Source organism: Cyprinus carpio, chromosome A18 (assembly GCF_018340385.1).
Source record: "Cyprinus carpio isolate SPL01 chromosome A18, ASM1834038v1, whole genome shotgun sequence".
NCBI lineage: Eukaryota > Metazoa > Chordata > Actinopteri > Cypriniformes > Cyprinidae > Cyprinus > Cyprinus carpio.
The window spans coordinates 23,595,253-23,609,666 of record NC_056589.1 but is presented as its reverse complement, the minus strand read 5'-3'; the positions used below and the strand labels follow the sequence as shown (position 1 = coordinate 23,609,666).

At 33.5% G+C, this 14,414-nt stretch overlaps 1 protein-coding gene across 1 annotated transcript in view; it reads right to left on the bottom strand.

Annotated features, from left to right (window-relative positions):
- Positions 1-3,645, bottom strand: part of LOC109110776 (tetraspanin-9-like) — a 165,390-nt gene extending 161,745 nt beyond the window's left edge. The window contains exon 1 of the mRNA XM_042775525.1: positions 3,319-3,645. The gene's annotated coding sequence lies outside the window, so the exon portion shown is untranslated. The remainder of the gene's footprint in view (positions 1-3,318) is intronic.
- Between the last annotated feature and the right edge of the window lie 10,769 nt (positions 3,646-14,414).

Here is a 14,414-nt window from a genome sequence, read left to right as displayed (position 1 = left end):
TTATTTTTACAATTTAAAATGACTGTTTTGTATTTTAAAATGAAATGTATTCCTGTGATTGAAAAGCTGAATTTTCAGCAGCCATTCCAGTTTTCAGTGTCACATGATCCTTCAGAAATCATTCTAATATCCTAATTTGGTGCTCAAGAAACATTTCTTTTTTTCAGCAATGTTGAAAACGTTAGCCAAAAAAAAAATGTTAGCCTGAATGCACTGTAAGTCGCTTTGGATAAAAGCATAAATGCATAAATGTAAATGTAAAACAATTAATACTTTGCTTAATATTTTTATTTTTTTCTACATTTTTACATTAATAGAAATAAACAGCATTTATTTGAAATCAAACTCTTTTGTAACATCACAAAACTCTTTACTTTTCATAAATTTAATGCATATCTTCTGAAAGTATAAACATTTTTTAAAGTTTATTATAATTTTAACCAACATTTGAGCAGTTTTTATATTTTTATTAGAATATGGCATAATTAGCTAAGCAGCATAAATATCGCAGGATGCTACTCACAAATATGGTTATGTTTTCAGCGACCTCTCAGCTCCGGTTAACACATTTTACCATGTTTGAATGCATTCCACAAACTTTCCCCTTAAAATAAATAACAAAAACATTTAATTTGAGCCAAACTGTGAGATTTCAGTTCATTTTAAGCTGTTTTTGTTTTTTGTTTTGCAAAGCTACAGTCTACATTATCTGCTCTACATCAAGTAATAAGATATCTTTACAACTATGACATCTATAGCAGTGATGTCACAGAGCCCAACTGCCATGCTTATGTCACGTAGTAAGTGAAGTGTTAAGCTGACCTTTCTTCTGTTTCTGCTAAGTCATAGCTTGAACTATCAGGCCGATGCTGTCCCGTACCCACAGAGGCACAGAGCAGCTCTTGTTCCCTTCAGTGGCCAGTGATCCCACCCTGCACTGAACAGCCTGGCACTGGGCGAATGAGCCAATGAGGTCAAAGGGAGACAAAAACTGTTGATTTAACAACTGTGGACTCAGTGTGGGTGTGAGATTGTGTAGATGTTTAGTCGGCTGGAGATAATGGGAACATTCGTGAACATCAGGCTGGAAAAACAGAGTAATTAGGAATGACGAGTTAGAGCTAGAGATGATGTAAACTATACTTCTACAAAAAACACTAGAGTATGATTCATTTATTCCAAAATGTGATTCAAAAACCAAGTACACTGGGGAAACAAAAAATTAGTGTGGGATTTACTTTTAAACAATTTTCACTTAGAAATTGCTAGTAAATATTACAAATTATCACAATAAGTATTTTAAATTTTAAAGTAGAAAGACTTCACAGCTGCACGATTCTGGAAAACTGAGAAATCCTGATTTTTTTGTTTAAAATATAATCAAGATTCTCCCATGATTCGGAATAGACAACTAAACAACAAAACATAATTTTCTAGAGGTTAAAAAAATATCTAATTCATTTGAATTATTAAAAAAATAAAATTGTTTGAATGAATGATTCAATGACCCATTCAAATACTTCACATGCTTCATTGCTGGATGAATTAGCATTTTTGAACAAATCTCTTGAATGAATGATTCAACGACCTTTTAACGATTAATCGTGCAGCTGTAGAAAAATTGAAATAGTATTTTTTTGTAAAACATATTCCAATAATCTGTGTTTTATTTACGACTTTTAAAAAAATCTATTGTTTACAGAGTAAGCATTCATTTGGGGGTACTCATTAATAGTACTTGCAATGGAAAGCTTTGATGCTTGTTATATCTGCGATTTAATCTTCCAACAGGAACTCCAATAAAGAGCTGAAACACAATGATTTCCAGCAGAATGGTTTAATTAGACCGAGAACTCGGTGTGGTGAGTTTTAAAAGAGTGAGGACGATGAAGCTGATAGGAAGGGGACTCATCAGCCACAAAAAACTGGTGCCATGTGCCCTCCCCACAGCACAGAGGTTATTGCCACATGTGTTCCCCTAGCAGAAGGCCTTGGAGAGCAGTGGTCATGAGGACTGCTTGACCACTAGGAATGTGAGGGTCAGGGTCAAAGGGATACATGCTGATCTTCTAGGCTGTAAACACAACGTCCATGTCTAAGACCACATGGACACGGCTGTTTACGTAAGGACAAAAATGCCCTGCTGTGGACGAACGGCTCCGAAAAGGGTATCAGATAACCTCAGCATTCCTCAAAATAGGGCCATTAATTCTGCAGGGCCGTAAGTGTTTAAAGGGAACTTCCCAAATGAGAAACATTTGATAAAACACTAGAATCAATCATTCAGTATATCATCGTGAGCTTTATAAGTCTCTGTTTGACCATGCATGTGACCGCTGAAAACATGTGACTGTGAAGTAGATATTGTCTCCACTGGCCACTTTAGAGCATATCGATCTCTTCTCAGCTGTTGTCTCTCAAAGAGCTCTGAATTTAAGCTTTGACTCCTGAAATACCTCTTCATCTGCGCTCTAACATTCCTCCCTCATGTCAAGCTAAGATATCAAACTCTAACAACTCTCTTTACATCTCTTACATTTTATGACATGCTACATATTGTGTAATATTAATTTTTTTTGGCAACACATAACATTCATTTCAAGCCCTTAAAGATCGGAAGTCTTAACAGATCAATAGTTTACATCCAAATGATTCTAAAATGTTATAAGTGCTTATTTAGAATATGTATATTATATGGTTAAAAGATGATAAAACAGCAAGCTGAAAAAATGGTAATAAGATGATTCATAAAGCATGATAGATAGATAAATAGATAGATAGATAGATAGATAGATAGATAGATAGATAGACATGCTGTCTTTATCTGATTAAATGAATATTTTCATTATAATACATAATACATTATGACATTTTACATGTAATATAGTCTATGTCCAGTCATCCTTTCGTACTTCAAACTACTTATCAATATTTAAAAGAAAAAAATTTCATAGTAAAATGGAATATTTTAGTGCATATATGGTAAGGTAACAGTTAACAATGAACAGGTTTCACTGTATCATTCAAATCTGTTTTTCTGTTAAAATATTTTTACAGTGTTTCTGTATTTACAATTTCAGCAGACAGGTTGAAATGTAACATTCTTTTACAAAGCACCCTGAAATGTTTCTTACAGCTATTAATCATCACATCAAAGGCAGAATGATAGAGAACTGTTCCAACAGGTAAATAAATAAACAGTCATCTGAAGTTCTCAGAAGAGTTCATTAAGTTCATACGAGTATTCAGCGTCACCAGTGAATAATAAAGCTCATTCATGACCCTTTATCAGTTTACAGTACATTAACATGCTCTTACCTGTCCAGCGTCTGATCCTGGAAGCTTCTGTCAAACACTCCAAGAACAAAACATAGTTTGAAGTGGGTCAAACTCTTTCTTCCGCGTTTACTTTAACTGTGCATCCCGACTGAGCGCTGCTACAAACTTTCGGAGTCACTTATATAAGGCATAAATGTGATTGTAACATACACCGAATCCTCTCGTGCTTCTGCGCCCCTTTCAGCTCTGTTTGCAGGGACTCTTGAGTCCAGTGGAAGCGGAAATGCGGCGCAGCGGCTGGAAGAGGTTTGCTGACTCCTACAGGCGTGACTACAGCTCTCTTTATGGATGAAATTTAATAAAGCGCGATAAAGTTGGTTTTAGGTTTTGGTATTCGCTGTATATTCGCCTAGGCTGCTTTAGGGACCGTCTGCAAATTTTCCTCACAGTACAAAACGAAGTCGAATAATTCATTCAATACTGAGAACGTAGTAAATACCTAGTGGGCAAACTGACTGAATATATTTTGCCAATATTTGACCTTAGACTACTTCCACTAAGTATCTACAGTACACAAATATTTTTAGGAAAAAAAAAATTCAGCAATTCACCAAAATAATTTTTTTCATGTCCCAAAGGTTGTTAAACGTTCCTAGTGACCAGACAGACTTTCACCAGACTGGTAAAATTTGGCCAATATCTCCATTACTGTCCGTACAGAACACAAATATTTTCATGAAAAAAAAAATTACAGTAATTTACCACAAGGGGTTTTTCTTGTTTCAAAGGTTGTAGTTCTTTCCCAGTGTACAGGCTGACTTACTACAGGTCAGATTTTGCTAATACTTCCTACAGTACAGTACACAATAACTTTCATAAAGAAATTACTGTAAGTCCCCAAAAGTCTTTTTTTTTTTTTTCAGGTTTAAAAGGTTACAAGACTGACTTTCTAAACGTGGAATTTTGCCAGTACCTCCCTTACTGTATGTACAGTGCACAAATATTTTTAGAAAAAAAATACTGTAATTTACCAAGAGGGTTTTTTATGTTCCAAAGGTTGTAGTACATTCCTATTTCTTATTTTATTTTATTATTATTATTATTATTATTATTATTATTATTATTATTATTCTTTTTTTTTATTTAAGGTTTGGTGTTTAAAGTTTGGGTTTGTGTAAAGAAGTGGACGCATGCAAAAAAACATGTGTTAACATTTGGTTTATGGCTGGTGAAAGTTCTGTCTACACTAAAGGATATTAAGCCATATTTTATCTCACAACTGTACCAACCATTGGTCTGAATCAGTGTTATGTACTGTCAGGGCAGCATCCATTCCATCCAGATCCAGAAAGCTGTCTGGGTTATATTAATAGCACAATGTACTAAAAACTGTGCACAGTATAGCTTGTACAAATGAATCACCCAATGTTCTTGCAACTCAGACTTCAACATTATTATTACAAATTGTTTCACACCCGCTGTGCATTGTTTACATCATCTCATTATTTTTCATCTGTTTAGGATTTCCCTACAGATAGCATTAAAAAGGAATTTGCTCATGAAGACAGTTTTGTCCCATGCAGCATATAGCTGTGATGTATTGCATACTGAATCATCAAGACATTTATTGCTGTACTGCATGTATAGCTTATATATACCTGAATTATACATTAAATTTTTTCCCTATTCTTTTCTAATGGAAGTAACCCTGATTGGTGTTGTCCATGGCCGAAACAGCCTTTGAATGTTCATCAGTGTGCCTAAAATCAACACCACAGAACATTTAAACGTCTATTGGATTCCGCTGACTCGAGTCAGTGTCTGATTGTAATCATCCCTGTTAGTTTTCTGTATACATGGCCCTGTAAAGGAGAACTGGCAGGGAATGGCAATAATGATTCTGGTGAGGTATCTCTCCTTAATCATGAGGAGACATGGGACATTGGTGGAGTTTATAAATACAGTCATTAGTGCACATGCTAAAGAGATTTGGTTTTAGTACTGATACACCCCTAAACAGTGCATTTAGATAAAAAAAAAGCCCACATGAAAAACACTATAGTAATCTACAGTAAATACTGTAGTGTTTTTGAACCATACTATAGTAAAGTGTATTATACTGTATATATTATAGTATTTACAACACTTTGTTAATGAATACTACAGCATACTGTAGTATTAACTGATCAACTGTAATAAATACTGTAGTATACTTTAGTTTTTCTACAGTAAACTGTAGTGTATTGTAGTATAATATACTCTATAGTTGTAGAAAACGTAGTACAGTATTGGGGGTAAAGTAATTTGTTTATTTTACTATAGTTTTTATATTACCACAGCAACTATAGAATTACCACAACAAAATTAATTAAAGTACTTTACTATAGTATGGTTCAAAAACACTATAGTATTTACTATAAATTACTATAGTATTAGTATTTTTTCATGTGGGGGAAATTAATAATTTTATACTTAAAATAAAATAATTACAGAAAATTCTATTAAAAAATCCTGAATCCTGAAAAAATAAAAATAAATAATACATAATGGTCTCCACAAAATCACTACAACTATTTTCAACATCGATAACAAGAAGAAATATTTTTGAGTTCAGCATATTACAATGATTTCTGAAATATTGTGTGACACTGTAGATTAAAGTGATGTTTGCTGAAACTTCTTCATTGCCATCGCAGACATAAACTACATTTTAACATAGAAAAGTTATTTTAAATTATAATAATATTTCACAATATTATGGATTTTACTGTATTTTTAAACAATAAAATTACAACCTAAAAACATTATAAAAATCTAAATTTGTAACTAATATACACATTTATGAACATCAAATATACAATTCAAATATAGAATTCAAATATATACTGAAAAATTGGTGTGGAAACAATTTTAACTCAGAAATTGCTTTTAAATTTCACAAATAATAACAAAGAAAAACAAGTAACACATTTATTATAAACTTTTCATTATTTTACTTTTTTTACAGTTTGGAACACAAAACAAATAAAGGTTTTATATCATTTTGTGATGTAAACATGTACAATGTAATATTTTACATTAACAATTTCATATTTTACATAAGACTTTACTTATTGATAACAAAATAATCACAAACATTTACCATACTATACAGCTGCAATGGGATATAAAAGTGAAGTATTAGTTCATTGCTCTAAAGTAGTTGATTACTTATACTGCAACATTTGCATTCATCTGTTCTTTACATTAATGCATTTGGCAGACACTTTTATCCAAAGCAACGTACTGTGCATTCAAGGACATGCGTTTCCTAAAATTCAAACCCATGACCTTGGTGTTGCTAGCACTGTGTTCTGCTGTGACAGAGTACAGTCCTGCTGGATGGTGTAATCAGTTAACGTGTGGTGGGTCTCTGTTCAGGTACACTGAACTAATGATTTAATTGTCTTCCACAGAGGGTTCACACCTGGAAGAGATGCTGGAAACAGAGCTCAATTACCCACCTCATTTCAGAGCCATTACTGTAAGCATATTTGTGATGCCCTCTAAAAGAACCACATACAACTTCTGTGAATTTAAAGCCAATGTTTTCCTCTTGACCTATTGCACTCGTGAGAAATGAGACTGGACAGGGGAGTTAATGATAAGCGTAATCATTAGATTAATCAAGAGCAAGCTAATTGAGCTAAGCTGTTATGGGACCTTACATACTATATGAGTGTGTTGCTAGCTGCTAGCTTAAATAGACTTTTATAAGAGAAACTGAAGGAGGTTCAATTAAGATTAATATCAGTAATATTCTTAACACTTTAAAGTTCCACAGTGACCTTATTGGGGTCGTATCATACATTATTTGATCATTTTCTTACACCAAAGCTGTATTTTTACTGATGAAAAATTCAGTATAAAATGTAATATTATAAAACATTTTTTACAATTTAAAATAACTTTATATGATATATTTTTAAATGTACTTTATTTCTGTAATGCAAAGCTGAATTTTGAGCAGTCGTTACTCCAGTCTTCAGTGTCACCTGATCCTTCAGAAATCATTCTAATACAGTTGTGCTGCCACATTTTTATTTTATTTTTTTGTGGAAATGATGATATAATGAAAAAAAAAATCAATAGAACAGCATTTGAAACAAAAATCATATTTTAACATAAATTGCACTTTTGAACAATTTAATGCATCCTACAGTATCTTAATAAAACTACTGACATCAATTTTTTTTTTAAATCTTAAAGGGGTCATATGACGTTGCTAAAAAGAACATTATGTTGTGTATTTGGTGTAATGCAATGTGTTTATGTGGTTTAAGGTTCAAAAAACACATTATTTTCCACAAAATGTACATTATTGTTGCTCCTCTATGCCCCGCCTTTCTGAAACACATCGATTTTTTACAAAGCTCATCGTTCTGAAAAGCGTGTACGCTGAGGTGTACGCTGATTGGCCAGTTATGCAGTGTGTTGTGATTGGCTGAATGCCTCAAGCGTATGACGGAAATGTTATGCCCCTTACAGTACTGTGATGCCGTGTCCCTGCTTGATGACACAAATCCAATAAAACCCATTACAAATGAGGCATTTGTTACATCCAGTGGGGACATAATTACTGATTATAATGACTTATACTGTCTTTGTACATGCTGCGTTGCGTATCGCACTGCGTATTGCGCTGCGTAAACTTAAAACCATGTCTGCATTTGTGATCGGAGAAACGACAAACAACAAGCGCTACTCTACACTGCTCAAAACTCATGTTTGAATCATCAGTGGCAAATTCTTTAAATATGAAAACATACTTACAGGCTGTGAGTCAGAAGCGCCAGACCGTCCTTGCAAAGTTGGAATTGCCTCACTTCATAGAAACAGCCTTTGTGCACAGACGCATTGTAGGCTACTCTCCCAGGAAACAGTCCTCGTCCTCCGTAAAATGCGCTGCACACATCTGAATATTTGGGTTGAACTGTTCTGGAACAGTGTTGTAAATACAACTTAACCACTTACATGAAAAGCGAAAGCATGTCTCCACCTATATCACAGTGTCTCTGTGCACATTAAAATCAGATGGGGTGTGACTGGTTTAATCAGAAACAATCAGGCAAATCACATCAATCTGAATCCCATTGCTATCCAGTCGTGGTGTGTTTGTTGTTGTAGAAGCTGGGCCTCCATTTCACATGATGCGACTCAGGTGGAAGGTGAACTGGAGACCTTATATAAACTCTGCTCACTTAATATCCCATTACTCACCCAACACACGAAAATGCACATGAGGCCTTAAAAGCAACCTATGGATTGAGAGACATGAAAAACGTAATGGTTAGTTAATTAACTTTTTGTGATATTGAGCCGACTGGTATTTACCAGTGGCGCCATAGATTTTCAGCCTTTATTAAATCCCACCCTATTAATACATTGTGTCACTGTGCAAGGGCAATTTAATTCAATGTAATGCATGTTGTATTTTATTACTATGGGTACACAAAATGTGATTGATCTGATAGTTATACCATGTGACATGTTGTGCTTTCTGTGTTCAATGTGAAAAACAGTTGACCCACGTGATACTTTGCTTGCTACAAAGCTGGTGAATGGAGGTAATTTCATAAAGCGATTTAATACTTAGCCATCATCAGATGCCCTTTTTAATTCTCTTTTTAAAAGTCGGTATATTGTAAGATTCTTGGAGGTATACTTACTACAAATAGAGGAATGGGTGAATCTCACAAAGCCATGTTTGAGTCTCATTTTTATCTCAGAATTCTGTCTTTTTCTCGCAATAGCGACTTTATATCTCACAATTCTGACTTTTTTCTCTGATCTCCAAATCTCTGAAATGCCATGAAAAAAATAAACAAGGTAATTATGACTTGTTCTCGCAACTGCGAATTTGCAAGTTTATATTCTTCTTAAAATAATCTAGAATTTATCTTAGAGTTTGTATCTCTCAATTGCAAGTTACAAATTCACAATTTATAGTTAACATTTTGCCAATCCGACTTTTTTTCAGAACTGCAAGTTTGTCTTGTGTTTAAACCTGCAATTCTAAGTTTAAATCGTGCAATTCTGAACTTTTTCTCGCAATTGTGAGTTTATAACTTGAAATTGAGTTTAAAACTCACAATTCTGACATTTTTATTTCAAAATTCGACGTTTATGTCTCGTAATTCTGACTTTTTTCTTATAATTGTAAAATAATACAAAAAATATACAAAAAAAACTGGAATATAATAAGAATTTTTGCTTTACGGTATCAAAATTAAGGGAATTTGCTTTAAGATCTTAAAATCTAATCATCTAATATAATCATTTCTTTTTGTGTGATGAAGTATGACCTTTAAAAAGTGGGTAAAATGGCACACTTGGAAATCATTATGGTAATATATCTAATCCACACATATCTGTGATCATATCCAAACATTGTAAGTGTGTTTAGTTGCTCTACAAACAATCAACTCCTTGATACTAAAACATTATTTGTCATTTACCACTTATATAACTTGTCATTTACTTGGATCACATCTATAACCTCAGTCAAAGCCCTCAGTGTCTCTTACAGCAGTATTGGTGAGCATGCACCTAATTCTCTGCCCGCACATTGGCCATGTGTTTGGGATGGAGTAATCTTGTGGTTCCACACCAGGCCTTGGTTGAACTCTCTACTTAAGATGTGCTAAAATCAGCAGCAGCAACTTTGGATTTCACAGCCGTTCACATGCCAACAGGGATTCAGTTCAGGCTGGTCAAACAGCTCCTTAAATCAGTTTGGTCCTATTAAATTACATGGTTAGATTTTCCTGGTTTTAACATTGAGCTGTTTGTGAACAACGGCTGTCTGTTCGGTTGACGCGTGTGCTCTAACGCTGCTGTTAAAAGCATTAGGCTAATACTCAAGTCACACATTAACATTTGAATGAATGGTTTTAGTGGTGCTGTTGCTGATATTGTGCAAAGCAATAAGTGTGCAGACAGAAAATTAGAGTGAGATACAAAAAAAAAGCATATAGCAGGACATTATAGTGCTAGTGAATGCACAAATCACAGTCATCAAGGTCCATAATTTACAATCAGAGATAATATCCCGTAATCAAAGCTCATAGGATATCGCTTTCGACCTCACCCTACAAAGCTATCATGATTGAGACTGAGCCCCAGTGTGTATCATTACTGCTTAACATGCAGAAGGCTTAAGGCTGAATGAGGTGACAGGGTTCTGAGGTGAGATCGAACAATAGCTGTTCTGGAGGGGGAATGATCTGGAGGTCACACTCGCACCTGCTTTAGGTGGGCACACTTTGGTGTTTCAGAGACCCTGGAGTGTGAAAACAGTCTCATTCCAAGCTTATCTCACAGCATACCTGAATTTATTGGCAGTATAAGCACAGCCTGTGAGAGCTCGAGCTGGAAGACCATTAGCATGACAAATGCCCTCAGATGCCAATGCATTTTCTCTAAGGTAATAAAATATCATTGCTTTTACTACTTTAGACTTAAATTGTCGGGGTTCAGAAAGTTGGAGGTTAAGGGTACATTCCATAAATCTTTAAATGGCACAGTGTACAATGAGTACATGAAAAAATGAACACCAACAAACAATTAAAAATTAAATATATTTCAAAGTGTGAGATGAAAGTTAGCCTAATTTTTAGACAGTATGCTCAGACTGTATTATGTATTACAATGAGAAAAGCATATGTGATATCTATGTGATATATATCACATATGCTTGAGCTGTATACAATGTTTTCTGTTTCTGATGTATTACAGGCTGTGGTTTCAGACCTTTGAACCATTTTTTAACTAAATTAATTCAGCAAGGACACATTGAATTGATAGTGACAGTTACAAGATTTCTACCTCAATTACAATGTTGTTTTTATTTATTTATTTATTTAACTTTCTATTCATCAAAGAATCCTGAAAATATTTCTTGAAATTAACAATAAATAATATATATATATATATATATCAATATATATATATATATATATATACATATATATATACATATATACATATATATATACATATATTACATATATATACATATATACATATAGTATACATATACATATATACATATATATTATATCATATATATTATATATATACATATATATATTTATATATATACATATATATATGATAATAATATATATATATATATATATATATATATATATATATATATATATATATATATATATATAACATATATACATATATATATATATATACATATATACATATATACATATATATATATAATATATATATATAAACATACCAATAGAATATATATATCCATCACACACACACAATTGTATATAGAAGTTTAAAATACATATATTTTAACTTAAAAAAAAGAATTAGGTTTAACATCATGTTCACAAACCTTTTTTTTTTTTTTTAAATAATGTCCTGAATACAGAAGAACATTCCAAAATGTAACTCTCAATCATTTTGAAGGTGAGTATCCATTACAGTTTGCAAAATATCTTTTAAATGATCGTATGATCTATTTTTAAACTTTTACACTTTTATATTTCAAGTTTATCAATACGTTTAATTGCACTTTTTCAACAACAAATAGCTTGAGAGCAAAAGCAATACGACTGCATATGAATCTTCAACACATTTATGGCCACTCAGTCTATGTGGAGCTCATGGTTTACTGGGGTTTCAGTTTCTATGCCTTCACAGTAACTAATTAATTCCACCCTTGTGTTTTTACCCCCCTAAGTTAATGGTGAAAATAAAAAAACTTTATTACACTGATTAAATCCCCTCAAACTTTCCTTTTGAAGTTTTATATCATTTATAAAAAATAAACGAAACACAAACAAAAAGCTTGTGGGGACATGTTGCCATGCTATCAAAGACAAATCATAATGAACAGTGCATAAGTACACATTTCATCAATTACACTCTGAGTACAGCACAAAGGCACTGTAAACACATATGGTGATTAAAAACAAATAAACACATTTGATGGTCTTGCTACGACCGGTCGTTCACATAAACAAACCTTGCCTCTTTTCCATCATTTTGTCAAATAACTGAAATTGAAATGTCAAAGGTCTGCTAGAAGTGGTTTTTAATGTTAAACAGTGTGTGTTTTGTATGACTGAGACCCTGTGGCAAAATGGGATTTATAATATATATATATATATATATATATATATATATATATATATATATATATATATATATATATATATATATATATATATATATATATATATATATATAGGCTACATAAATAAATAATATGAAAATTATTTTGAAAATATATGATTTAGGAGTTCATGCAAGTCCATGGATCTGGAGAAAGCATTGTTGTGACTTGTGTTTTTGCCTTTAGAGAACATAAATTTGTAGTTCCGGACAAGAAATCGAATGCCTAGTAAAAGCTAGTCCCCATATCTGCAGGCATGCATTAGCAGTGTAGTGTTGAACATAATCTGCACCACAGAGCTGTGAAAATTCAGAGACCCCGTAAAACGAGGTGGGTTGGTCACTGAAATGGCTGTTAACAACCTGCAAGCTTGCATGTTATGGCTACCATGGGAACAGGGGCTGAGTTATTCCTGTGCTGGTGCTGTAATTTGGTAAGTTTGGGGAAGGAAACGTTGTGCCTGTGTTTAATAAAGCAAGAAATGAAGTGTAAAAGGAAAAGAGAAGTAAGCTGACTCCTTATAGGATTTTAAGGACAGAACGAAGAGGATTTGTGCTGTATGTCAACGTTTTTATGTTTTGTTGTGGGAGCAAGTGTCATACAGGTCATCATTTCTGATGTTGGATGGATTTGTCCAGGGCTGCTGCTAAGAATTGTAGGAGCTTTGTTTTGCTATGGGGCCTCCTGTGATTGGCGATCACAGGGCCCCTCAGACCTCTGGACCCTATGCACTTCGTTGCCCTTTCCCCCCATTAGCGACACCCCTGGTTTTGCCAATTAGGAAAAAAAAAGAAAAGAAGAAAAAAATATATTTTAATCATATTAATTTCCTAAAATTAAGAGTTTAGAAAAAAAAAAGGCTTTAAAGCAGTGCACTTACAGCATCTACCAGTAGCAAAGACACACTGAAGAACATACAGTGCTCCAGACTATACAAAATGATCACAAATATGACAAAAATAAAGATGTTTTGACAATAATGTAAAATAAAGTAACTGTTGACAACAGTCTGGAGAACAGTTTTGCACGGCAACATTTTCTGCATAAAAAAAACTAACACAGCATGAGTCATGATGTTCGATTCGCGAACAAATGACTCTTATGATCCAGTTCTTTTTAACAAGTCTGTCAAAAGAACTCGAACTGGCTTGAGTCAGCGGTTTGAATCAAACTTATTTACCGATTTAAGTGACTCCCACACTAATCCACCATGAACCATTTTTCATGTCTGATTTGAAACAAACTAAATTAACCGAAATTCGTTCATCAAGTGATTGCGTATATTTTGCTGTTTTTAGATTCTCCCTAATTTTTAAGAATGTATTGTGTGATAGTTTAAAAACAATTTCGCACATCTAATTCCACATATAAATGGTTAAATATTATTTCAAAGCTAGAGAATATAAATAGGCATCTGCTAGATTGAATCCTCCTGCTAAATTTCAGCGATTATACTCTATATCATCATAAAATCATGAAAATAAAGTTAAACTGTCTAAATATCAGCCTTTCCCTTGAGAAAAAGGAAGAACAAGCATCCCTCAGTTTCACACATGGTGTATGACAGTCAGTCTGCACTAGTAAGACAGTGAGCCATCTGGACATCACTGGTGTACCTTGGCAGCTGTGCTTGGATAATCACAGGCCGTAAACATACAGTAGCGTATATACAAACAATAATGAGCTGTGTTAGACAGCCAAAGGACAGCTCTGAGATATGAGTGCTGTGCCTCGTCGTTACAGATGGCTTTGTTAGATCATGATGCCTTGGATCTACTAGCTCCATGAGCATCAAGCAGCCAAATGGTTCACTTCATCCTACGCTTAATGGAAAGCCAAACGATTCAACAACTCAATTAAAAATATAATATATTATTTACATGTCCATGGTATGTAAGATGTAGAATATATTAAAGGCTTAACATTTCATATTCAAAAACTCAGCAAT